This window comes from Chamaea fasciata, unplaced genomic scaffold, assembly GCF_029207755.1.
Source record: "Chamaea fasciata isolate MVZ Bird 193981 ecotype frontalis unplaced genomic scaffold, bChaFas1.0.hap1 SCAF_28, whole genome shotgun sequence".
Lineage (NCBI taxonomy): Eukaryota > Metazoa > Chordata > Aves > Passeriformes > Sylviidae > Chamaea > Chamaea fasciata.
The window spans coordinates 4,124,358-4,149,380 of record NW_027094113.1 but is presented as its reverse complement, the minus strand read 5'-3'; the positions used below and the strand labels follow the sequence as shown (position 1 = coordinate 4,149,380).

Genomic DNA, 25,023 nt, shown 5'->3' with positions numbered 1-25,023 from the left:
CATAAATATCCCCAAAAACAAAGATCCCTTTGAGCCCCGGCCCAGCTGCCGCGGGGTCAAGGGCAGAGCTCGTTCCCCAACTGCGTTTTTCTCTCTTTTTATTTCGTCAAATCCCCTTTTTAAAGTTAAAATAAATGAAATGGTAATTTAATAATTTCATAGTTCGAAAATGTTGTAAAGGTCGGTTTGGGTGAGGCGGGTGGTGGATGGAAGGGGGAAACCGAGGCACGGCGGGGTTGTCCCCGAAATGCCGTTTTGAAATCGATTTGATTTCTTTGTTTGTTTAAATTGTTTAATGCTTTATATTAATAAATAAATAAATAAATAAATAAATGTGTGTGTGTGTGTAATATATCACATGTAATATGTAATATATTATATATTATACATAATATATAATATTATACATTACATATTATATATTACATATTACATATTACATATTACATATTATATATTATATATTATATATTATATATTATATATTATACATTCTACATTCTACATTCTACATTCTACATTCTACATTCTATTATATTTAATATGTAATATATAATATAACACATATCTCATATATAATGTAAAATATTAAGTATACATGGTATAAAATAAAATATAAAATAATATAATAATAGTAATGTATATTTATATTTATATTTATATTTATATTTATATTTATATTTATATTTATATTTATATTTATATTTATATTTATATTTATATTTATATAGATATAGATATAGATATAGATATAGACATAGGTATAGATATAAATATGAATATGAATTTAAATATAATATAGGTATAGATATAAATATGAATATGAATTTAAATATAATATAGATATAGATATAAATATAATTATAATTATAACTATAAATATAAATATAACTATAAATATAACTATAAATATAACTATAAATATAAAGAATAGATATAAATAAGGTATATTATCTAATACAATACAGAATATAGAATATAGAATATATTGGAAAATCAGCTGGGTTCTCTGGAAGGGGTGGCCGGGACCAGAACTGGGTTCAGAGATCACCTCAAACCACCAAGTTGGGGGAAAAAAAAACTCCAAAACTTTGGGAAACATCATCGGGGATGGAGTTGGGACCCCAAAAACCCTCTTGGGGAAAACCCTCTGCGCTCTCTCTGAGAGGTGACCAGAATCGTGCTGGGAAATCACCTCAAACCACCAAGTTGGGGGGAAAAAAAAAAAAATCCCAAAAAACTTGGAGAAAACCATCAGGGATGGAGCCGGGACCCCAAAAACCAGTGGGCTCCCCAAAAACCCCTCGGAAAAACTGGGCGGGCTCTCTGGGACCAGAATCGTGCTGGGAAATCACCTCAAACCACCAGCTCGGCAAAAAAAAAAAAGAAGAAAATTCCAAAAAATTTGGGAAAAATCCACCAGGGATGGGGTTGAGGACCCCAAAAACCCCTTTGGGAAAAACCCTCCGTGCTCTCTCCAGGGCGCAGCCCCATCTCCAGGCTCGGCTGGGCTCGGCAATAATTATTTTGGGGAGGTAAAAAAAAAAGAAAAAGAAAAAAGGCAGGAAAAATAAAAATCTCCGTCGGCGCCCACGCTGAGCTGGGTAATTATCGGCCTCGTCTGGGCACCTCGGAGAGCTTGATTATGATGACGGCGCCTAATTTCGTTGTCTGCCGCATCCCCCCGGGGGCATCTGGGCCCCTCCCCACCCCCAGCTGCTCTGAATATGCAAATGAGGCTGATTTGCATCCTCCGGGGGCCGCGGGGAGGGGGAACAGAACAAAGAAATCCCATTAAAAAAAAAAAAAATTATATATATATATATATAAAAGAGATGCCTCCCCCCCCCCCGCGCCCCTCCCCAGGTGAAAATTTGGAGGGTTTTGGAGCTACAGGAGAATTTTGATGGGGTGGGGTTTGCCTCTTCACGTTCTTGCCGGTGTTTTCCCCGATTTTTTCCCCATTTTTTTCCCCCCAAATTTTTCCCCATTTTTTTTCCCCCCAAATTTCCCCATTATTCCACCCCCCCCCCAATTTTCTCCAAATTTTCCCCCATTCTTTCTCCATTTCCCCCCAGCAATTTCCCCAAATTCTTCCCGAAGTTTCCTCCAGTCTCTCCCCCATTTCCCCCAATTTCCCCCCTTTTTTCCCAGTTTTCCCCATTTTTCCCCAAATTTTCCCCAAATTTCCCCCCCTTTTTCCCCAATTTTCTCCCAATTTCCCCCCAATCTCCCCCCAGTGTTTCCCCCAATTCTTCCCCAATTCCTCCTGATTTTTCCCGATTTTTTTTCCCCAATTCTTTCCGATTTTTTTCCCCAATTTCCCCCCAATTTCCGCCCACCTTCCTGAACTCCGGATGCTCGGGTGGACGCCCAGCCAAAATTTGGAGATTTTAAATTTTTTTAAAAACAATAATTTTATTGATTTAAAAATTCACGATTTTTTTGCTGCCCAATTCCCGTGTCCATGCTGGCGTTTTTTGGGAATTGTCCCTGCTGCCATTTTTTGGGAATTGGATCCTAAAGGAGGTGTCTGGACGCTCGGATGGACGGACAGACAGACGAAATTTGGAGATTTTGGCCCTACAGGTGAATTTATTATAATTTTACCCCCCACTCCCACATCCTTGCTGGTGTATTTTATTTTATTTTATTTTATTTTATTTTATTTTATTTTATTTTATTTTATTTTATTTTATTTTATATTTCATTTCATTTATTTTTGAATTTTATTTTAAATTTCATTTCATTTCATTTTTTATTTTATTTTAAATTTTATTTTATTTCATTTCATTTTTTTATAGGTTATTTTATATTTTATTTTGTTTTGTTTTATTTTATCCATGGAAATTCCCCGGAGGGCTCCTTGAGGTGGGAATGAAACCTTTGGGATCACCCTGGGACCAGCTCGGGTGTCTTCCTTCTTCCTTCCTTTCTCACCACCAATTTATTTGGTTTTTTTATTAATAATAATAATAAAAAAATTAAAATATTAATTTTTTTAAAAAAATTATTTTTATTTTTCTCTGCTAAGGAAAAAAAAATTGCGAATGGAAAAGAGGAGGAGGCCGGGCTGGATTAAAACCGAGACAAAAGACACAAAAAAAAAGGAAAGGAAAAAAAAAAAGAAGAAAATTAATCCTGGCTTGTTTTCCTTTGCCGCGGGGAATCCACGTGGCGGCCGCGGGAGGGCGGGGGAAAAAGGAAAAGGGAAAGAAAAAAAAAAATAAAGATAAAATAAATAAAAAAAGTGGGAAGAGGAAGGAGAAATCCAGCCTGGAAAAGATTTTGCGGGAGATTTTTGGCCCTTTGGGTGCCGAATAACCGAGTTTTTCCTCCTTTTTTCTCCGTTTTTTAAAGGATTTTCATAATTTCTCTTTTATTTTTCGCTCCCGCTCGGGTTTATTTTCTCTCCTGCTCTGGGGATCCTCCTCCTCTCTCTCCCCTTTTCCCGCTGGATTTTTCCTTCCTGGAATTGGGAATTTCAGTGGGATTTCCTGATTTTTTTAATTTTTTTTCCTCAAGGCTGAGCTGGAAATTCCAACCTGGGAGATTCCAGAGAATCCTGAAATTCCCGGGAGTTCATCCCCAAAACCCCCGAAATTCCTGGGAATTCATCCCAAAAATCCCTGAAAACACCCCGGGGGTTTTTCCTGCTCCTGCAGGGAATTCCCAAATTTCCTTCGCTTCTTTTATGTGGAAAAAAAAAGAGAAATATTTTATTTATATAGACAAAAATATGTAAAATATCCCCAAAATATTCTTTTTTTTCTCTGCTCAAATCCCTTTTCCCAGGGATTTTTCCAGGTTCTGAACTTCCCCCGGTTTGGGTGGATAAATCCCACATTGGGATGAGCGGATGGACACCGGAAAAAAAGTGGGAAAAAAACTTTAATTCCAAGTTGAAAAGCAAAAAGAAAAAAAAAAATCTCTTTTTTTTCGGACAGCAAAATCTCCTTCAACCCTCAAATCTTTCTTTTCCCATCCCAAAAAAACTCTGGGAAAAATCCCCAAATTCTTTGCCTGTCCATGAGCAGCACCAGGCCAGGGGGGAAAAAAACCCCAAAAATTGGGAATTTGAGGGTCAGAGAGGCTCAAAATCCCACTTTTTATGGAGGGAATTAATTAGGGATCCGTTTCCTGGGTTTGGTTTGGGTGGAAATCCCAAATTCTCATTTTTGGGGGTTTTTTTTTGGGAGGGGTCACGAGCGTTGGGTGAGGATGGAACCAAAGGGAAAAGGGCTGGGATGGAACTGCCAGAGCGGGGAATTTAATTGGGATTTAGGAACGGCTCTTTGGGGGGAAAAACAGAGAGGGAAGGTGGGAAAATTGGGGGAAAATTGGGGGAAAATTGGGGAAAAATTGGGGGGAAATTGGGGAAAATTGGGGGAAAAAATTAGGGGAAAATTGGGGGAAAATTGGGGGAAAAATTGGGGGATAATGGGGAATAATTGGGGGAAAATTGGGGGGGAAAGGAGAGAAGTATTGGGGGAAAATTGGTGGAAATTGGGGAAATATTGGAGGGAAATTGGGGGAAGATTGGGGAAAAATGGGGAAAGATTGGGGGAAAATATTGGGGGGATAATGGGGACTAATTGGGGGGAAATTGGGGGAAAATTTTGGGGGGATTGGAAAAAAATGGGGGGAAATGGGGAAAAAAGGAGGGAAATAGTGGGGAAATATTGGGGGAAATGGGGAATAATTGGGGGAAAAGGAGGGGGGGAAATTAGGGAAAATATTGGGGGGAAAATTGGGGGAGTGTTGGGGAAGAGACGGGGAAAATCTGGGGGGAAATGGGGAATAATTGGGGGAAAATTAGGAAAAAAATGGGGGTGAAACGGGGGAGAAACTGGGGGGGGAAATGGGGAATAATTAGGGGGGAAAAATGGGGGGGAAATTGGGTGAAAAGAAGAGGAAAAAAAGGAGGAAAAAAGGGAAGGGAGAGAGAGAAAGGGGACGAGAAGAAAGAGAAAAAATAAAGGGAAGCTCGTGATGAGCACCCGGCTGGGGAGGGGAGGGAAAGGAGCGGGAAAGGGGGGGGGGGTTGATGGCTTAATTAGCATATTCAAATCTAATTAATTCCCCTTTGCATAAAAAGGCCACGGCCCGGGCGTGGGACCAGCCTCGCAGATGGCGTCTCATGCTCCATCTCGGGGCCGCCGGACATCTTAGGAGGAGGAGGAGGAGGAGAGGGAGGAAGAAACAGCGGGAGGAGGATGAGGAGGATGAGGAGGAAAAGAGAGGGAGGAGGGTGAGAAGGAATAGCGGGAGATGGAGGAGGAAAAGGAGGAGGAGGAGGAGGAGGAAGAAAAGCAGGAGGAGGAGGAGAAGGAGAAGGAGGAGGAGGAGGAGGAGGAGGAGAAGAGGGAAGAAGAAAAGTGGGAGGAGGATGAGGAAAAGAGGGAGAAGGAGGAGGAGGAGGAAAAGAGGGAGGAAGAAAAGCGGGAGGAGGATGAGGAGGAAGAGGGAGATGAAGGAGGAGGAGGAGGAGGAGGAAGAAGAAAAGAGGGAAGAAAGAGGAGGAGGAGGAGCAGCAGGAGGTTGAAAACGAGGAAGAAAAGCGGGAGGAGGATGAGGAGGAAGAGGGAGATGAAGGAGGATGAGGAGGAGGATGAGGAGGAGGAAGAAGAAAAGAGGGAGAAGGAGGAGGAGGAAGAAAAGAGAGCGGAGGAGGAGGAGGGAAAAGTAGGAGAAGGAGGAGGAGGAAAAGAGGGAGGAAGAAAAGCAGGAGGAGGATGAGGAGGAAGAGGGAGATGAAGGAGGATGAGGAGAATGAGGAGGAGGAGGAAGAAGAGGGAGAAAGAAGAGGAGGAGGAGGAGCAGGAGGTTGAAAAGGAGGAAGAAAAGCGGGAGGAGGAGGAGAAAGAGGATGAGGAGGAAAAGGAGGAGAAGGAAGAGGAAGATGAGGATGGGGAGGAGGAAAAGGAGGAGGAAAAGCGGGGAAGAGGGGAATGAGGAAGGGTGAGGATGAGGAAAAGCAGGAGATGGAGGAGGATGAAGAGGATGAGGAAGAGGATGAGGAAGAGGAGGAGGAAAAGCAGGAGGAGGATGAGGCCTTGCAGAGTTAAAAGCTGGGAATGAGGAGAAAAACGTGGGAAAGGTTCCGAATTTGGGGATTTTGAGGCCTCTCAGCCTGGATTGGGGCTCCCAAATCTTCCCCCACGGCAGCCGTGGAGGGTTAAAATCTGGGAATGAGGGAAAAATGGGGGGAAAGTTTGGAATAATAAAAATAAATTTAAAAAATAAAACATAAAAAATAAAATTCCCCCATCCCTCCAACCCCAATGTGCGTTTGGGAGGAAGAAAATCCCTGGAAAATAAACCAGGGAAAGCTGGAAAAACCAGAGAAAGCTGGAAAAACCAGGGAAAGCTGAAAATAAAAACAGGGAAAGCTGGGGAAAAAAAAAACAAACAGGGAAAACTGGGGGAAAAAAAAAAAAGGCAGGGAAAGCTGAAAAAAAAACCAACCAAAAAAACAGGGAAAGGTTGAAAAAAAAACCCAGGGAAAGCTGGAAAACAAATCAGGAAAAGCGGGGGAAAAAAAAACAGGGAAAGCTGGAATTAAAAAAAAAAAAAAAGCTGAAAAAAACCCAGGGGAAGCTGGAATTTAAAAAAGGCTGAAAAAAAAACCCAGGGGAAGCTGGAAAACAAACCAGGGAAAGCTGAAAAAACCCTTCCAGGCTGCCAGGCTCACCCCAGGAAAGGTGAAAGTTATTTTTCCTAATGTTTTGGACAGCTCGGCTGTCACGTGGAGGGAGAAAAAAAATATATATATTAAAAAAAAAACCCCAACTTGGAGGAGGGAAGACCTCAGGGGATGTGGATTTCTCTCCCTTGACTGATTCCCCAGGATGGGATGAGCTCCTGCCGCTCCCGCCGCTGCTGGGGTTTGTTCATCCCCACCCCCTTCCCTGCGCTGGAACTCAAAAAAAAACCCCAAAAAAACCCCCAAAAGAGCTCCCAGGAGCAGCTGGAAGGGGTTAAATGCCAGGAAAAGCACTGGAACCACCAAAAAATCCCACAAAAAACCCACAAAAAAAAACCCAAACCCCAAACCACCAAAAAACCAAAAAAAAAACCACCAAAAAAAAGATAAAAAACCCCCCAAACCACCAAAAAAACCCCCCCAAGAAACCACCAAAAAACCCCCAGAAAAAGCTCCGAGGAGCAGCTGGAAGGGGTTAAATGCCAGGAAAAGCATTGGAACCACCAAAAAATCCCACAAAAAAACCAAAACCCCCAAAGCCACCAAAAAAACCGACAAAAAAACCCCAAAACCACAAAAAAACCCCAAAAAAACCCCCCCAAAACACCAAAAAAACCCCAGAAAAAGCTCCCAGGAGCAGCTGGAAGGGGTTAATCCCAGGAAAAGCACGAAACACCAAAAAAAAACCCACAAAAAATTCCCCAAAAAAAACCCCCCAAAACCCCCCACCCCAAACCCACAAAAAAACCCCCCAAAAACCCACAAAAAACCCCAAAAACCCACAACAAAAACCCACAAAAACCACAAAAAACCCCAAACCCACCCAAAAAAAACCCCAGAAAAAGCTCCCAGGAGCAGCTGGAAGGGGTTAATCTCAGGAAAAGCACTGGAACCACCCAAAAAAACCCCAAAAAACACAAAAAAAAACCCCCAAAACAGCTCCCAGGAGCTGTCAAATCCCAGGAAAAGTGGGTTTGGATGGAGTTGCACATCCAGGCGGGGAGAAATGGAAGGAAATCCCGTTTTTTGGAGGGTGAATGGGTTTGAGCCACGGGGGGAAGATTTTGGGGTGTAAATTAAACTGGAAACGGGGGGAAAAAATCGATTTTTTGGGGGGATCCCAAAGAGCCAGCTCAGGGAGGAGGCGGGATGGGAAGGTTTCCAAAGAGAAATATCAACAAAATTGGGATGAAAATGGTGGGTTAAAATAAAATAAAATAAAATGAAATAAAATGAAATAAAATAAAATAAAATAAAATCCCAAACTTACCCCCATCCAGGAGAGGGAGGATCCTCGGGGAGAGAAATCCCGGTGATCCCACAGGATTAGCATCCCATATGAACCCCAAAGAGGTTTTTCCCGGGAAATTCCAGGAAAATTCCAGTCCGGGGCTGCTCCATCCGTGGGGTTTTTTTTCGGGGTGAGGGGTCTGTGGGATGTGGGGGATCCCCAAAGATCCGGATTTTCCGTCCCTGTTCCCATTCCGGGCCGGGGATGGGGCTGGATCGGGGCAAGGTGAGGGGTCGTGATCTGCAAAAAATGGGATGAGGGGTTCTGTCAGCTGGAAATCCTCAGGGGTCGTCACAAATCCCAAAAATCTCATGGATCCCCTCCGAATCCTCAAGGGTTTGGATCCATGGGTGGATCCTCACCCCAAACGCTCATTGATCGCCCCAAGTCTTCGTTCATCACGCCGAACCCCGATTGATCACCCCCAAATCCTCGTGGATAATCTCCAGACTCTGATTGATCGCCCCAAATCCTCGTGGATCACCTCTGAATCTTCATGGATCACCCCAAACGCTCATTGATCACCCCAAACGCTCATTGACCACCCCAAACACTCATTGATCACCCCAGATCCTCACCGATCACCCAAAACGCTCATTGATCACCCCAAATCCTCACTGATCACCCCAAACATTCATTGACCACCCCAAACGCTCATTGATCACCCCAGATCCTCACCAATCACCCCAAACGCTCATTGGTCACCCCAAACGCTCATTGATCACCCCAAATCCTCATTGATCACCCCAGATCCTCACCGATCACCCCAAATGCTCATTGGTCACCCCAAATCTTCGTTCATCATGCCAAGCCCTGATTGATCACCTCCAAATCCTCACCGATCACCCCAAATGCTCATTGATCACTCCAAATCCACATTGATCATCCCAAATCCTCACCGATCACCCCAAACACTCATTGAACACCCCAGATCCTCACCGATCACCCCAAATGCTCATTGATCACCCCAAATCCTTGTGGATCACCTCCAACTCCCACTGATCACCCCAAACGCTCATTGATCACCCCAAACACTCATTGATCACCCCAAATCCTCATTGATCATCCCAAATCCTCACCGATCACCCCAAACACTCATTGATCACCCCAAATCCTCGTGGATCACCTCCAACTCCCACTGATCACCCCAAATCCTCACGGATCACCCCAAACGCTCACTGATCACCCCAAATCTTCGTTCATCACGCCAAGCCCTGATCGATCACCTCCGAATCCTCACGGATCGCTCCCAAACCCTCACAGATCAACTCCAAACCCTCATTCATCCCCAAGATCGGCCTTTTTATCCCCAAAGCCTCAGGTTTTATTGGCTTTTTTCCCCAAAAAAACCACGGGGGTTTTGGCGGGGTTGAGGGCTTTTTTGGGGGGTTGAGGGTTTGGGGGGTTTTGGGGTTTGTTTTTTGAGGTTTTGGGCAGTTTTGGGGGTTTTTCCCGGCCTGGCTGGGAGGTTGGAGCGGGGCAGGTTGGTGGTGGCAGGGCCTGGGCTGGCATTGGCCTTGCTGTCCCCTTCCTGTCCCTGTCCCTGTCCCAGCTGTGTCCCCAGCCCCTCGTGTCCCTGTCCCTGTCCCCATCCTTCAGCCCTTCGTGTCCCTGTCCCCTTTGTGTCCCTGTCCCCATCCCATCTGTGTCCTCAACCCCTCCTGTCCCTGTCCCTGTCCCATCTGTGTCCCCAGCCCCTCCTGTCCCTGTCCCTGTCCCTGTCCCTGTCCCTGTCCCTGTCCCTGTCCCTGTCCCCCCCTCCTGTCCCTGTCCCCATCCCGGCTCTGTCCCCCAGCCCCTCCTGTCCCTGTCCTTGTCCCTGTCCCCCCCTCCTGTCCCTGTCCCTGTCCCCATCCCCCAGCCCCTCATGTCCCTGTCCCCCTCCTGTCCCTGTCCCCATCCCAGCTCTGTCCCCCAGCCCCTCCTGTCCTTGTCCCCCTCCTGTCCCTGTCCCCATCTCAGCTCTGTCCCCATCCCGGTTCTGTCCCCATCCTGTCCCTGTCCCCAGCCCCTCGTGTCCCTGTCCCCCTTGTATCCCTGTCCCCATCCCATCGGTGTCCCCAGCCCCTCCTGTCCCTGTCCCTGTCCCTGTCCCTGTCCCTGTCCCTGTCCCTGTCCCCCCCTCCTGTCCCTGTCCCTGTCCCCGTCCCCCAGCCCCTCATGTCCCTGTCCCCCTCGTGTCCCTGTCCCCATCCCCTCTGTGTCCCCAGCCCCTCCAGTCCCCCCCAGCCCCATTTCTGGGGGAATGGGATCAGATTAATCCCTGCCCGCCTGGCTCGTGCTGCCCCCGGGGATAATCCCGGGATTAGTAAGAACCAGGATTTAATTCCAGCAGGTCCCTTTTCCTGCAGCATTCCCCGTCCCACATCGGGAACTGGGGAGCTCTGGGATGGGGAAAACCAGCTGGGAATCACCAAACTGGGGGAAAAAACCCCAAATTCCAGAATCCAGGGGTGTGTGGGCACGTGTAAGATCCCAAAAAGTCCAGGGTCCCTGAACAAAGCAGAGCTGGGAGTTGGGATAATTCACCAAAAACTTGTTCTGGGAATTTCATGTTTATCCTGGAGTTTGGGACAGCGGCTTGAACTGCTGCAATTTGGGGGTTTGGGATCAAGGCCAGCCTGATTTTGGGGTTCTGGGATTCTGGGGTTCTGGGATTCTGGATTCTGGGATTCAGGGATTCTGGGGTTCTGGGATTCTGGATTCTGGGATTCTGAGACTCTGAGATTCTGGGATTCTGGGGTTCTGGGGTTCTGGGATTCTGGATTCTGGGATTCTGAGACTCTGAGATTCTGGGATCTGAGATTCTGAGACTCTGAGATTCTGGGATTCTGGGGTTCTGGGATCTGGGGTTCTGAGATTCTGGGATTCTGAGATTCTGGAGTTTTGGGATTCTGAGATTCTGGGGTTCTGTAAATGCTGACATTTAAGGAAAACACGGAATTCCGTTCCCCCAAATCTTACATCAAATTTTAAATTTCAACCGAGCCGACGGGGCCGCGCTCGCCGCCAGACACTCCAGGGACACGGAGCAGCCCAGACCCTTCCCCGGGGGTCACGGTGGGGTCAGAGTGTCGGGAAAATCCCAAATCCCACCGCACCGGGGGCGGGTTCATCCCACCTGTGCTCCGTCAGCATCCCGGGATTCCCACCCCGACCCCACATCCCTCATTCTCCTGATTGTTTTTAGGGTTCAGATTCAGATTTTTAGAGTAGGACGAACTTTTCCACTCTGACCCCACATCCCTCATTTCCCAGAACAATTTCCAGCTCCTTTTTTAGGGTTCAGGCTGTGTAGGACAAACTTTTCCAGCGTGTCCCACCCCAACCCCACATCCCTCATTTCTCTGATGTTCTTTAGGGTCCAGATTTCTGTATAGGACGAGCTCTTCCAGCAGGTCCCACCCCGACCCCACATCCCTCATTCTCCTGATTGTTTTTAGGGTTCAGATTCAGATTTTTAGAGTAGGACGAACTTTTCCACTCTGACCCCACATCCCTCATTTCCCAGAACAATTTCCAGCTCCTTTTTTAGGGTTCAGGCTGTGTAGGACAAACTTTTCCAGCGTGTCCCACCCCAACCCCACATCCCTCATTTCTCTGATGTTCTTTAGGGTCCAGATTTCTGTATAGGACGAGCTCTTCCAGCAGGTCCCACCCCGACCCCACATCCCTCATTCTCCTGATTGTTTTTAGGGTTCAGATTCAGATTTTTAGAGTAGGACGAACTTTTCCACTCTGACCCCACATCCCTCATTTCCCAGAACAATTCCCAGCTCCTTTTTTAGGGTTCAGGCTGTGTAGGACAAACTTTTCCAGCGTGTCCCACCCCAACCCCACATCCCTCATTTCTCTGATGTTCTTTAGGGTCCAGATTTCTGTATAGGACGAGCTCTTCCAGCAGGTCCCACCCCGACCCCACATCCCTCATTCTCCTGATTGTTTTTAGGGTTCAGATTCAGATTTTTAGAGTAGGACGAACTTTTCCACTCTGACCCCACATCCCTCATTTCCCAGAACAATTCCCAGCTGTTTTTTAGGATTCAGGCTGTGTAGGACAAACTTTTCCAGCGAGTTCCACCCCGACCCCACATCTCTCATTTCCCTGACTGTTTTTAGGGTTCAGATTCAGATTTTTAGGGACAGGACGAACTTTTCCAGTGGATTCCACCCCGACTCCACATCCCAAACTCCGCCGGTCTGAACCTGACCATCACCTCCTCCGGGAAGAAGAGAAAAAGAAGAAGAAAAATCAAAACCGAGCAGAGAGGAGAGGAGCAGGAGGAGGAGACGAGGGGGGGAAAGAAAAACCCGACTCGCCGGTTATTTAGGGGTGGCCCGGCGGGGTAATTATCTCATTGGGTTAAACCCTAATTCCCCCTTTTTTTTTTTTCTCTTTTTTTTTTATTTTTCCAGCGGGAGCGGGGTGGGCGAGGCATTGTTCGGGGCCGGGGGATTACATCAACCCGGCCGAGCGGACAATGCGCTCCCCCCTGGGCCGAGGCAGCTCAACCCCACAGGGGGACGGGCCGGGGGAGGCATCAGGCCCGGAGCTGTCTTAATTAGCGACTGTCCTTGATGAGGAATAGGGGGTTTTTGGGGGGGAATTAATGATTTTTTTTTAACCTTTCCAGGGGGGAGTTTTCAGTAGGGGTTGGATGTTTTGGCTTTCTCTAGCCTCCCCCCTCCCCAGCTCGCGGTGGGGTGGGAAGGAAAAAAAAAAAATAATCTGGTTGGAAACGTTTCTGGAGATTTTGGGATATCCCCCTCCAAAAAAATTCTAATTTTCCCCCTAATTTTCTAATTTCGAAAAAAAAAAATCTAATTTTTTTTTTTTTTAGGATTTACGCCCCCGGAAAATCCCACCCCTTCCTGTAGCTGATTCCCCAAAAATTCGACTTTTCCCCCCCATTTCCAGTTGTAGTTACACCCCCAAAAATCCCGCCCCTTCCCAGAACTGATTCCCAAAAAAATCCCACTTTTTTCCCCATTTCCAGCTGGATTTACACCCCCAAAAATCTCGCCCCTTCCCAGAACTGATTCCCCAAAAAATCCCACTTTTTTCCCCGTTTCCAGCCGGATTTACAGCCCCAAAACCTTCCCCCCATGACTCAAACCCATTAATCCTCCTAAAAATGGAATTTCATTTCCCCCCACCTGGATGTGCAACCCCATCCAAACCCGCTTTTCCTGGGATTTAAACTTTTCCAGCTCCTCCTGGGAGCTGTTTTGGGGTTTCTTTGGGGGGTTTTTTTGGAGGGTTTCCAGTGTTTTTCCTGGCATTTAACCCATCTTGGGAGCTGGTTTGGGGGGTTTTGTGGATTTTTTAGGGATTCCAGTGCTTTTCCTGGGATTGAACCCTTCCAGCTGCTCCTGGGAGCTGTTTTGGGGTTTTTTAGAGGTTTTTTGGGGTTCCAGTGCTTTTCTTGGGATTTAACCCTTCCAGCTGCTCCTGGGAGCTGTTTTGGGGTTTTTTTAGAGGTTTTTTGGGGTTCCAGTGCTTTTCCTGGGATTTAACCCTTCCAGCTGCTCCTGGGAGCTGTTTTGGGGGTTTTTTTAGAGGTTTTTTTGGGGTTCCAGTGCTTTTCCTGGCATTTAACCCTTCCAGCTGCTCCTGGGAGCTCTTTTGGGGTTTTTTTTAGAGGTTTTTTTGGGTTCTAATGCTCTTCCTGGCATTTAACCCTTTCAGCTGCTCCTGGAAGCTCTTTTGGGGATTTTTTTGTGAGTTTTTTTGGGGGATGTTCCAGCGCAGGGAAGGGAAATGAGCAAACCCCACCCTCGTTTTCTCCTTTTTCTGCCTTTTTTTTTCCCCCCTCCTCTTCCTCCTTCCATCCCCAACCCCTTCCCACCCTCTTTTAACCACCTCACGTCGGTGACAACACAGCGTCACCTCCTTGTCCCCCAAACCCCCCACCCCCAAAAAGAAATGTTTACAACGACCCCAACCACACCGAGGGTCGGGGTGGCTCAGGAGAGACGGGGGGGGTGAAAAAATAAAATAAAAAATTAAAAAAAAAAGGAGGAGGAGGAGGAGGAGGAGGGGGCGGCTCCACCTGGCCCGCCGTGATTAAACGCGGGGGGCTCCCAGCTGCCATCCATTTTTAAAATAAATGAATAATACATGGGGCCGGGGGGGGGCGGGCGGTGATAAATAAATAAACGGCGCCGCACATTTTGAACTTCGCCTCTGAGAGAGAAAAGGAAGGAGAAGGAGAAAAAAAAAAAAAAGGAAAAAAAAAAAAAGAGGGGGAAAAAAAGGGGGGAAAAAAAGGGGAAAAAATTCTTTTAGTTCAAAAGGAACAAGGGGGAAAAAATAAATATAAATATAAATATAAATATAAAATAAAGGGGGAGGCCATGCATTTTGAATGGGCTGCCATCGAGTGTCAGGGCTCGGCGAGGGAGATGAGGGGGGCAGGGAGGAGGAAGGAGAGGAGGGAAAGGGGGGAAAAAGGAGAAACCCGGCCCCGAGAGCTCGGGAGGGGCCCCGAGCGCTGAATCCGCCAGGAGGATGAGGAGGGTGGGGAGGATGAAGACGCTGAGAGAGGGATTTGGGACCCCCAAAGCTGAGGACACCCCAGTTGGCAGAGATTTCTCGGTCCTATAAAGAGTGGGGTGGCCCTGGAAAGTGGCCTGGACAAATCCGAGACGCTGAATTCTCATGGAGGATGAGGAGGATGAGGAAGATGAAGAGGGATTTGGGGTCCCCAAAGCTGAGGACACCCCAGTTGGCAGAGATTTCTCGGTCCTATAAAGAGTGGGGTGGCTCTGGAAAGTGGCCTGGACAAATCCAAGATGCTGAATTCTCATGGAGGATGAGGAGGATGAAGACGCTGAGAGTGGGATTGGGGTCCCTCAAAGCCAAGGAATCCACAAATCCCGACCATCCCCATGGACCTCTCAGCCGTGAACCCACAAATCCCGACCATTCCCATTTTCCCCCCAGTCCAGCATCCCCCAGGGCGCAAAATTTCCATTTTTCACCCAGTCTACCCTACCCAGGCGGGGAAATTCCCATTTTTTCCCCAGTCCAGCCTCCCCAGGCGGGGAAATTCCCATTTTTCCTCCAACCCAGCGGCCCCCAGAGAGGGAAATTTCCATTTTTTCCCCACTCCAGCATCCTCAGGTGGGGAAATTTCCATTTTTTCCCCAACCCAACACTCCCCAGAAGAAGAAATTCCCATTTTTTCCCCAACCCAGCCTCCTCAGGCGGGGAAATTCCCATTTTTCCTCCAACCCAATGGCCCCCAGAGAGGGAAATTTCCATTTTTTCCCTGTCCACCAGCTGAGTCGCGGCTGCCCCGGCCCCGCCAGGTCCCATCTGCGGCGCCGGGACATTCCTGGAGCCGCGGCAGCTGCGGGACACGGCCGCGATCCGGCCGCCGCCGCCGCCGGGTCACCCGTGCTGACCTTGGCGGTCAGCTGGTGGGAAAAGGAGGGGGAGGGATGGGAAATAAAAGTAAAAAAAAAAAACAAAACAAAAAAAAAAAATCCCAAACCAAACGGACAAAAAACAAACAAACAAACCAAAAAAAAAACCCCACGAAAAACAAAATACATCCCCAAAAAAACAACCAAAAAGCCACTAAAAAAACTCCGCCCGAGGAACCTCAACCCTTCTGAAAAAAAAAACCCAAAAAAACCCCCAAAAAACAAAAAAACACAAAAACCACCCCCCCCGCTAAAACCAAAACAAAACCCAAAAAATAACAAAAAAAACCACAAACAAAACAAACAAAAAAAAACTCGACCAAAAAATCCCCACCAAAACCAAAAAACCCCCAAAACCCAAAGAAAACAAGCAACTCCCTCCAAAAAAACCAACAAAAAAAACCCAAAAAACCCCACAAAAAAAAAAGAAAAAAAAAACTCAAAAAACCCCTAAATAAAACAAAAAACCCCTAAAAACCCCCAACAAAACAAAACAAAAAACCCCAGAAAAAAAAAACCCCAAAAAATCAAAAGACAAAAAAAAAAAATAAATAAATAAAAGCAACAACGCAACGACAACAAAAAAAATCTAAATAAAACAAAACCGAACCCCCGAAAAACCACCAAAAAAAAGGGCCTACACACACACAAAAAAAAAAAATAAATAAATTAACTAAAGAGGCTCCTTCGCTCTCCCCGCTCCTCCGGGCGTGGGAAAAAGGCCCCGGCTCTTTTCACAGCTGTTCTCGCCCGCTGCACTGAGCTAATGGACGGGCTGCCCGCCTCCCCTCCCTCTTTTTTTTTTTCCCTTCCCTCCCCTCCCTCTCTCTCTCTCTCTCGGCCGCCTTTTCAACGCCAAAATAATAAAATTTAAAAAAAAAAAAAAAATACGGCGGCAACGAGGGGGGGGAAAAAAAAAAAAGGAAAAAAAAAATCCGCTTTTTCGCGTGTCGTTAAAAAAAAAACCAAACCAACGCGTCTCGTTGTTTGTATTGGGATGGGGGGTTAAAAATGGGGTTTGTGAAGGGGTGGGGGTTGGAATGTTTGGGGTTTTGGGGTTAAAAATGGGATTATATAGTTTCAGCTCACACTTCAGTCATGGGGACCCCAAAAATCCTCATCACCCGATACTCCAGTCCACACTGCAACCATGGGGACCCCAAAAATCCCCGTCCTTCACTTCAGTCCAAACTGCAGCCACGGGAACCCCAAAATCCCCCATCACTCCACCCCACAGCCATTGGGACCCCAAATCCCCCATCACTCCACCCCACAGCCATGGGGATCCCCAAATCCCCCGTCACTCCACCCCACAGCCATGGGGATCCCCAAATCCCCCGTCACTCCACCCCACAGCCATGGGGACCCCAAAATCCCCCGTCACTCCACCCCACAGCCATGGGGATCCCCAAATCCCCCGTCACTCCACCCCACAGCCATGGGGACCCCAAAATCCCCCGTCACTCCACCCCACAGCCATGGGGATCCCCAAATCCCCCATCACTCCACCCCACAGCCATGGGGATCCCCAAATCCCCCATCACTCCACCCCACAGCCATGGGGATCCCCAAATCCCCCATCACTCCACCCCACAGCCATGGGGATCCCCAAATCCCCCATCACTCCACCCCACAGCCATGGGGACCCCAAAATCCCCCGTCACTCCACCCCACAGCCATGGGGATCCCCAAATCCCCCATCACTCCACCCCACAGCCATGGGGATCCCCAAAATCCCCCGTCACTCCACCCCACAGCCATGGGGATCCCCAAAATCCCCCGTCACTCCACCCCACAGCCATGGGGATCCCCAAATCCCCCATCACTCCACCCCACAGCCATGGGGATCCCCAAAATCCCCCGTCACTCCACCCCACAGCCATGGGGATCCCCAAAATCCCCCGTCACTCCACCCCACAGCCATGGGGATCCCCAAAATCCCCCGTCACTCCACCCCACAGCCATGGGGACCCCAAAATCCCCCGTCACTCCACCCCACAGCCATGGGGACCCCAAAATCCCCCGTCACTCCACCCCTCTCCACCCCCCAACCCTCCTCCTGTCCCACACCGCACACTTGATGCCCCGGCAGCAAATATCCCACAGTAAATCCCCACCCAGCACCCCAAACCAAGGAATTCCCGGGGGCCGGGGCTCATCACACCTCGATCCCCTCACCCCAAGACCCCACGGGCTGCCCCAAACCCTTTTCCCAGCTCCAGGATTCCTGGAAAACAACAGCCAGGATCAGCCCTCGCCTGGATTCCCAGGGAATTGGGGCAGAGAAATCCGGAGCCGGGGGCGGCAGCCCAGCTCCTGTTATTCCTGTTGTTATTCCTGTTATTCCTGTTGTTATTCCCATTATTATTCCCATTATTATTCCCATTATTCCCTTTAACATTCCCATTATTATTCCCGTTATTCCTGTTGTTATTCTCGTTGTTATTCCCATTATTCCCATTGTTATTCCCGTTGTTATTTCTATTATTATTCCTGTTATTCCTGTTGTTATTCCCATTATTATTCCCATTATTCCCTTTATTATTCCCATTATTCTTAATACTCCCGTTGTTATTCCCATTATTATTCCTGTTATTCCTGTTGTTATTCCCATTATTATTCCCTTTATTATTCCCATTATTCCTAATATTCCCGTTGTTATTCCCATTATTATTCCCGTTATTCTGGTTAGCTATTCCCGTTGTTATTCCAATTATTATTCCCGTTATTCCTGTTGTTATTCCCGTTGTTATTCCCGTTATTCCCAACACCTTCCCTGGTTTGCCCCCAGAGCAGCGCCGAGCTCGTGCTTTTCATTAAAAATAAATAAATACTTTTCTGGTGGCGGCCAAACGTCATCCCCGAAGGCTCTGCCCGCGCAACCCACCGTTACTAATTTTATTTTTTTATAATATTTTATATATTTATTTATTTATTATTTTTTTATTTTATTTTTCCTGCTTTCATATTTTGCTATTTTTCTATTTTTGTATATTTTTTCTAAATTTCTCTTTCTGTGTATCTTTTATTATTTATGTATTTATTATTTAATTATTCTAGCTATTATTTCTATATTATTATGGGTTTACATTTATATATTTTTATTACTATTATGTTTATTTATTTATCTGTTACTTTCATATTTATTTTTAAATGTCATTTTTTATTATTTATTTATTTATAAAATTATTAAAAATATTTTTATAATTTTACATTTTTACAATTTATCTTTAAGCGCCTGAGGTTTGTCTGTTTTTCATTTTTGACACCGCGGACACCAGGACAGACACACGGACCCTGCGACGCCCTCGGGGGTTTTTCCCGGCCGACCTTCCCCCTGCGCTGGTGATCAGATCCCTTGTGACAACAGCGGGGACGTGACAACGTGACACACCTTCCCCGGTGTCACCAGGCGCGGGGACACGGCCACGGGCCATCCCTGTCACCGCCATTGGGGACACGGCCACGGGCGATCCCTGTCACCGCCATTGGGGACACGGGACACGGGCCATCCCTGTCACCGCCATTGGGGACACGGCCACGGGCCATCCCTGTCACCGCCATTGGGGACACGGGACACGGGCCATCCCTGTCACCGCCATTGGGGACACGGCCACGGGCCATCCCTGTCACCGCCATTGGGGACACGGGACATGGGGAGGGCCCTGTCACCGCCATTGGGGACACGGCCACGGGCCATCCCTGTCACCGCCATTGGGGACACGGCCACGGGCCATCCCTGTCACCGCCATTGGGGACACGGGACATGGGGAGGGCCCTGTCACCGCCATTGGGGACACGGGACATGGACCATCCCTGTCACCGCCATTGGGGACACGGCCACGGGCCATCCCTGTCACCGCCATTGGGGACACGGCCACCGGCGACCCCTGTCACCATGACTGGGGACACTGGGAGGGCCCTGTCACCGCCACTGGGGACACGGAATACAGGGAGGGCCCTGTCACCGCCATTGAGAACATGGCCAGGGGCCATCCCTGTCACTGCTGTTGGGGACACCGGGAGGACCCTGTCACCACCACTGGGGACACGGCCACGGGCAAGTCCCTGTCACTGTCACTGGGGACACGGGACACCCATCCTTCCCTTTGGGGTTGGGGTTGGGGTTGGGGTTGGGGTTGAGTTTGGGTAGGATTTGGGTTTGGGCTTGGGTTGGATTCAGGTTGGATTTGCATTTGGATTTGGGGTTGAATTTGGGTTTGGGGTTGGATTTGGATTCGGATTTGGGTTTGGGTTTGGATTTGGAGGGAGGGACAAGCACAGCCACCCCAAAGCCACGTCCTGAGTGTCACCAACCGCCAGATCCTGTCCCCAACCCAGGCCGAGCTCCTGCTCCTCTCCTTTCCCAATATTCCCAAATTTCCAAAATTCCCATCACCCTGAGCATTCCCAGCAGCTCCCTCCACATCCAGGCCCTGCTCCCTGCCCCAGCTTCCCAATATTCCCATTTTTCCCAGCTGCTTTGGCCTTCCCCGCCCGGCACAGCCCCGGAGTTTCCATAGAAACATGAAGATATTAAACTGTGAATAGTAATTTATCCATTAAAACAAAAAAAAAAAGAAATTAAAAAAAACAGGGAGAGGACGCACGTGGGGCTGGGAATAGACATCCGAGGAACACGTCCCAGAATCTTTGGGAATAAATCCTGACATTCTGGAAGCAGATCCCGATGTCCTGGGACTCTGTCCCTGCTTTTAGGGTCTCATCTCAGCCGCCCCAGCACTGTCAGAGAGTTTCCCACCTCTCCCTCCTCCTCCTCCTCCTGCTGGAAATTCCCATTTCCTTCCCAATCCATCGGCAGCCCAGGACTGGACATTCCCAGTTTATTCCAAATCCATTGGCAACCCAGGGCCAGAAATCAGGACTGGAAATTCCCAACCCATCCCAAATCTGTTGGCAGCCAGGGGATGGAAACCAGGGGAGAGATTCCCATTTCCTTCCCAAATTCATCGGCAGCCCAGGACTGGAGATTCCCAGCCCATCTCAAATCCGTGGGATTGAAATCCCAGGGATGGAAATCAGGACTGAAAATTCCCATTTCCTTCCCAATCCATCAGCAACCCAGGACTGGAAATTCCCAGCCCATCCCAAATCCATCGGCAACCCAGGGCTGGAGATTCCCAGTTTATCCCAAATCCATCGGCAACCCAGGGCTGGAGATTCCCAGTTTACCCCAAATCCATTGGCAACCCAGGACTGGAAATTCCCAGTTTACCCCAAATCCATTGGCAACCCAGGACTGGAAATTCCCACCCATCCCAAATCCATCGGCAACCCAGGACTGGAAATTCCCAGTTTAACCCAAATCCATTGGCAACCCAGGACTGGAAATTCCCAGTTTAACCCAAATCCATTGGCAACCCAGGACTGGAAATTCCCAGTTTATCCCAAATCCATCATCAGGACGGATTCCCGAGGTTGGGAATCACCCCCTGCCCCGAAATCACCCCGAGAAGCGCCGGGATTATCCCGTTGGAACGTTGGAACATCCCCCCGGGAAGGAGATTGCAGCTTAAAGGGCCCTAATGGAGGAGAGGGAAGAGACGGGATTAAAGAGGGAAAATAAATGACAATTCCTTCAGCCAGGCCGGGGATTTAAAGCGCCTCCGGTTTTTCCAGCAGCTCCCAAATCCCGCCGGGATCCAGCCGGGGGTGACACCGAGGGTGACATTGGCAGTGCCACCCCGCCGGTTGTCCCAAGCTGGGTCTGTCCCTCCTCTCCCCTGTGCACCAACATCACAAAACCCACGGAGATTCCCTTTTCTTCTCGCCCCAATATTTTGGGGGTTTTTTGGGTTGTTTTTTTTTTTTGCCGGGGAGAAATTCTGAAATATTCCACCGGAGAGGCGGGAGGAAATTAAAAAAAAAAAAACACTGAAAATTAAAAAGTTCTCTGGGGAAAATTAAAAAAAAAAAAAAAAAGAAAAGAAAAAAAAAAGAAAAAAGTTTAAAAATTTTTAAAAAATAAAAAAAATTTAAAATTTTTAAATTTTTTTTTTAAAAAAAGGCAGGGAGCCCTGGAATAAACCTGAAAAGGCTCCTCTTCTCTCTCGCCTTGGGTTGCACACCCTGCCATTGGCTGCTTCCCCTGGAACAGATCCCGTTGCTATGAGACCAAGTTTGCTTTTTAACGAACCCCCCAGCAAAAAAAAAAAAAAAAAAAGGAAAATAATTAATGGCATTCAGCAGATAAGTCCTTAAAGTGGAACCTATTTTAAGAAATCCCTGCTAAATGGTTTACAAGGAGTCAGGAGGGAGGAGAAGGTTTCTGGAGCACGGCGGAGCCTGTCCCCGAGCTGGGATTTAGGGATGGGGAGGAGTTTTTGGGGGGTTTTTTTTGGGATTGGGAGTGGGAGAGGTGAGGGCGGGATTGATTCCCAGCCCTGCCGGGAGCTGCGTGTCCCCTCCTGGTGTGGCACAGCCGGCCTGGCTGTCCCCAGCTGTCCCCAACAGCCAGGGGATCCTTCCAGCTCCAGAAATTTGGGGATTCTCCACCCAAATTCACAGTCAGAGCCACGGGATGGGATCTGGGATGGATGGAAGGGTCCCAACACCCAGGGGATCCTTCCGGCTCCAGAAATTTGGGGATTTTGTGCCCAAATTCACGGTCAGAGCCACGGGATGGGATCTGGGATGGATGGAAGGGTCCCAACACCCAGGGGATCCTTCCAGCTCTAGAAATTTGGGAATTCTCTGCCCAAATTCACGATCAGAGCCACGGGATGGGATCTGGGATGGATGGAAGGGTCCCAACACCCAGGGGATCCTTCCAGCTCCAGAAATTTGGGGATTTTGTGCCCAAATTCACGGTCAGAGCCACGGGATGGGATCTGGGATGGATGGAAGGGTCCCCAACAGCCAGGGGATCCTTCCAGCTCCAGAAATTTGGGGATTTTGTGCCCAAATTCAAGGTCAGACCATGGGATGGGATCTGGGATGGATGGAAGGGTCCCAACACCCAGGGGATCCTTCCAGCTCCAGAAATTTGGGGATTTTGTGCCCAAATTCACGGTCAGAGCCACGGGATGGGATCTGGGATGGATGGAAGGGTCCCCAACAGCCAGGGGATCCTTCCAGCTCCAGAAATTTGGGAATTCTCTGCCCAAATTCACGGTCAGAGCCATGGGATGGGATCTGGGATGGATGGAAGGGATGGGAAGAGCGTAGAGGGTGGAAAAGCTGCTCCCACAGAATCCCAAAATCCCTTGGAGGAGCTCAGGGAAGAGCTGAGGAGCTGGGGAAGGGTTTCTGCGCCCATCCGGCCCCTGAGGGTGGGACAGGGGATAGGGACAGGGTCGGGGACAGAGGACAGAGATGGGGACAGGGGACAGGGATGGGGACAGGGATTGGGAAACCTCTTCCTCGTTACCCCACAGCTCATTTTGGGGTGTCCAGGGTGGGCTGTCCGTGATTTATCCCACACCACAAACACACCCCGGGTCCTCCCTGCCCCTCCAAAAAAAGGCCCCAAAGTGGGTGAGGGTGTCCTGGGGCTGCGGGATCAGCGCCAGGGATGGATCCCAGGGATCCTGGATGGGGAATCTGCTCCTCTCCTGCCCCGAACCTGTTGGTTTTTTCCCCCAAATTCCTCCTCTGCCGAAGCCTCGGGGTGGAAGAGGGGACAAAATCCCGCAGAGAGAGGAGGATGGGGACAGGGATTGGGGGCCCGGAGCTTTTTCATTTTTTTTTTTCCCCTTTCCCATCTCTCAATCCCGGCCTGGGAATTGCTGCTCCAAAAACCCCACAGTGAAGGGGGAGTGGAGCTGCCCCGGTGCTGTTCCTGCATCCCATCCCGATCCTAAACTAAAAAATCCTAAATCCTAAAAAAACATTTTTATCCCACAGATTTGTCTGGATCATCTCCACTTCCCTCTTCAGAGCAACACTGAGGGGCTCCCTCAACTGCTGCACCCCCCCCAAAAAAAAATCCATCTGGGAACGCCTTCCTGGAATCCCCAGGAATTACTGGGATCAACCTTTGGGGTCACCACTTATCCCAGCAGCACCCTTGGGGCTGATCCCACAGGATCCCTCACTCCTCGGGGCAGGAGGGAGGCGAGATCCCAAACCCACGAGGGATCCCGGCGGGATCCGAGCTCCCAAATCCCCTCTGCCACAAGAACAAAGCTCAGATCTCCCCTCAGACACGGAGGAAACGACGAGCAGCGATGATTTATTTTCCCTTTCTCCCCCCTCCCCCGGGCGGATAAATCGGCCTCGGGAACGGGGGGGAGGGGGCGGGGTTTGTGCTAAATTAAAATTTGCACGGCGTAATATGTTGAAGCAACTTTCCTTTGCGCTTGGTTATAAACGGGATTTCTCCAGGTGGGAGGGTTATTTCAGAGCTGGAGCTGGCCCCGTTTTCCATTTATCCCGTTAATTGTCGGGGTGGGAATTAAAACCACGGCGGGAAAAAAAAAAAAAAAATTAAAAATAATTTTAGAAAAAGAGGAAAAATTAATTTTAAAAAAGGAAAAATTAATAAAATGAAAGCACCGGGGCTGGAGGTTGGGAGCTAAATCATCACCCGGGCACGCAGCAGCAGGCCTGGGCCTCAGTAAAAAAATGATGGAAGGCAAAATTCCCGCTCCGTATTTGTGTTTCCCGGTGCTGTCCGCGGTGAAGGCAGCGGGGCCAGTGGCTTGGGGACCCCAGTGACTCCGGGAGCCTGGTGACCCCGGTGACTTGGGGACCCTGGTGACCCCGGTGGCTCAGGGACCCTGGTGACTCGGGGAGCCCGTTGATTTGGGCACCCCGGTGATTTGGGGAGCCCCATGACTCGGGGATCCCAGGGGTTTGGGGACCCCAGTGACTCGGGGACCCTGGTGACCCCGATGACTTGGGGACCCCAGTGGCTCTGGGAGCTCGGTGATTTGGGGACCCTGGTGATTTGGGGACCCCAGTGGCTTGGGGAGCCCGGTGACTCCAGTGATTTGGGGACCCTGGTGATTTGGGGACCCCGGTGACCCCGGTGACTTGAGGACCCCAGTGGCTCTGGGAACCTGGTGACTTGAGGAGCCCGGTGACCCCGGTGATTCAGGGAGCCCGGTGATTTGGGTACCCTGGTGATTCGGGGACCCCAGTGGTTTGGGGACCCCAGTGTTTCAGGGACCCTGGTGGCTCTGGGAGCTCGGTGACCCCGGTGATTTGGGGACCCCAGTGACTCAGGGAGCCTGGTGACACAGGGACCCCAGTGGTTCAGGGACTCCAGTGACTCAGGGACCCTGGTGACCAGAGGACCCCGGTGACCCTGGTGATTTGGGGACCCCAGTGACCCCAGTGGTTTGGGGACCCCGTTGACTCAGCCAGCCCCTCTCTGTCCCGGAGGATAGCGAGCAGGTTTTTACATTCGGTTCTCTAGCTTTATGATATCACATACACTCATACAGCTAGATAACCAAAGAGAAAAACCCACCCAAGGTCTCCAGCAAACGGGGGGGGGGGGGGACACCGGGGAGCCCCCCACCCCGAGAGGTTTGTCCCCTCCCGTGAAACTCCCCCAAAGGTGGGACAGCCTCGGAATGTGACACCACGACCCCTCCAGTGCCCCCAAAGTGATGTGGCCGCCCCCAAA

At 49.0% G+C, this 25,023-nt stretch overlaps 1 long non-coding RNA gene across 6 annotated transcripts in view; it reads right to left on the bottom strand.

The window, feature by feature from the left end:
* Positions 1–25,023, bottom strand: part of LOC136302337 (uncharacterized) — a 39,353-nt gene that overhangs the window by 2,389 nt on the left and 11,941 nt on the right. For all 6 annotated transcript variants that reach the window (XR_010724041.1, XR_010724035.1, XR_010724040.1 and 3 more), the window contains exon 3: positions 7,977–8,237. This is a non-coding gene — a long non-coding RNA (uncharacterized lncRNA). The remainder of the gene's footprint in view (positions 1–7,976; positions 8,238–25,023) is intronic.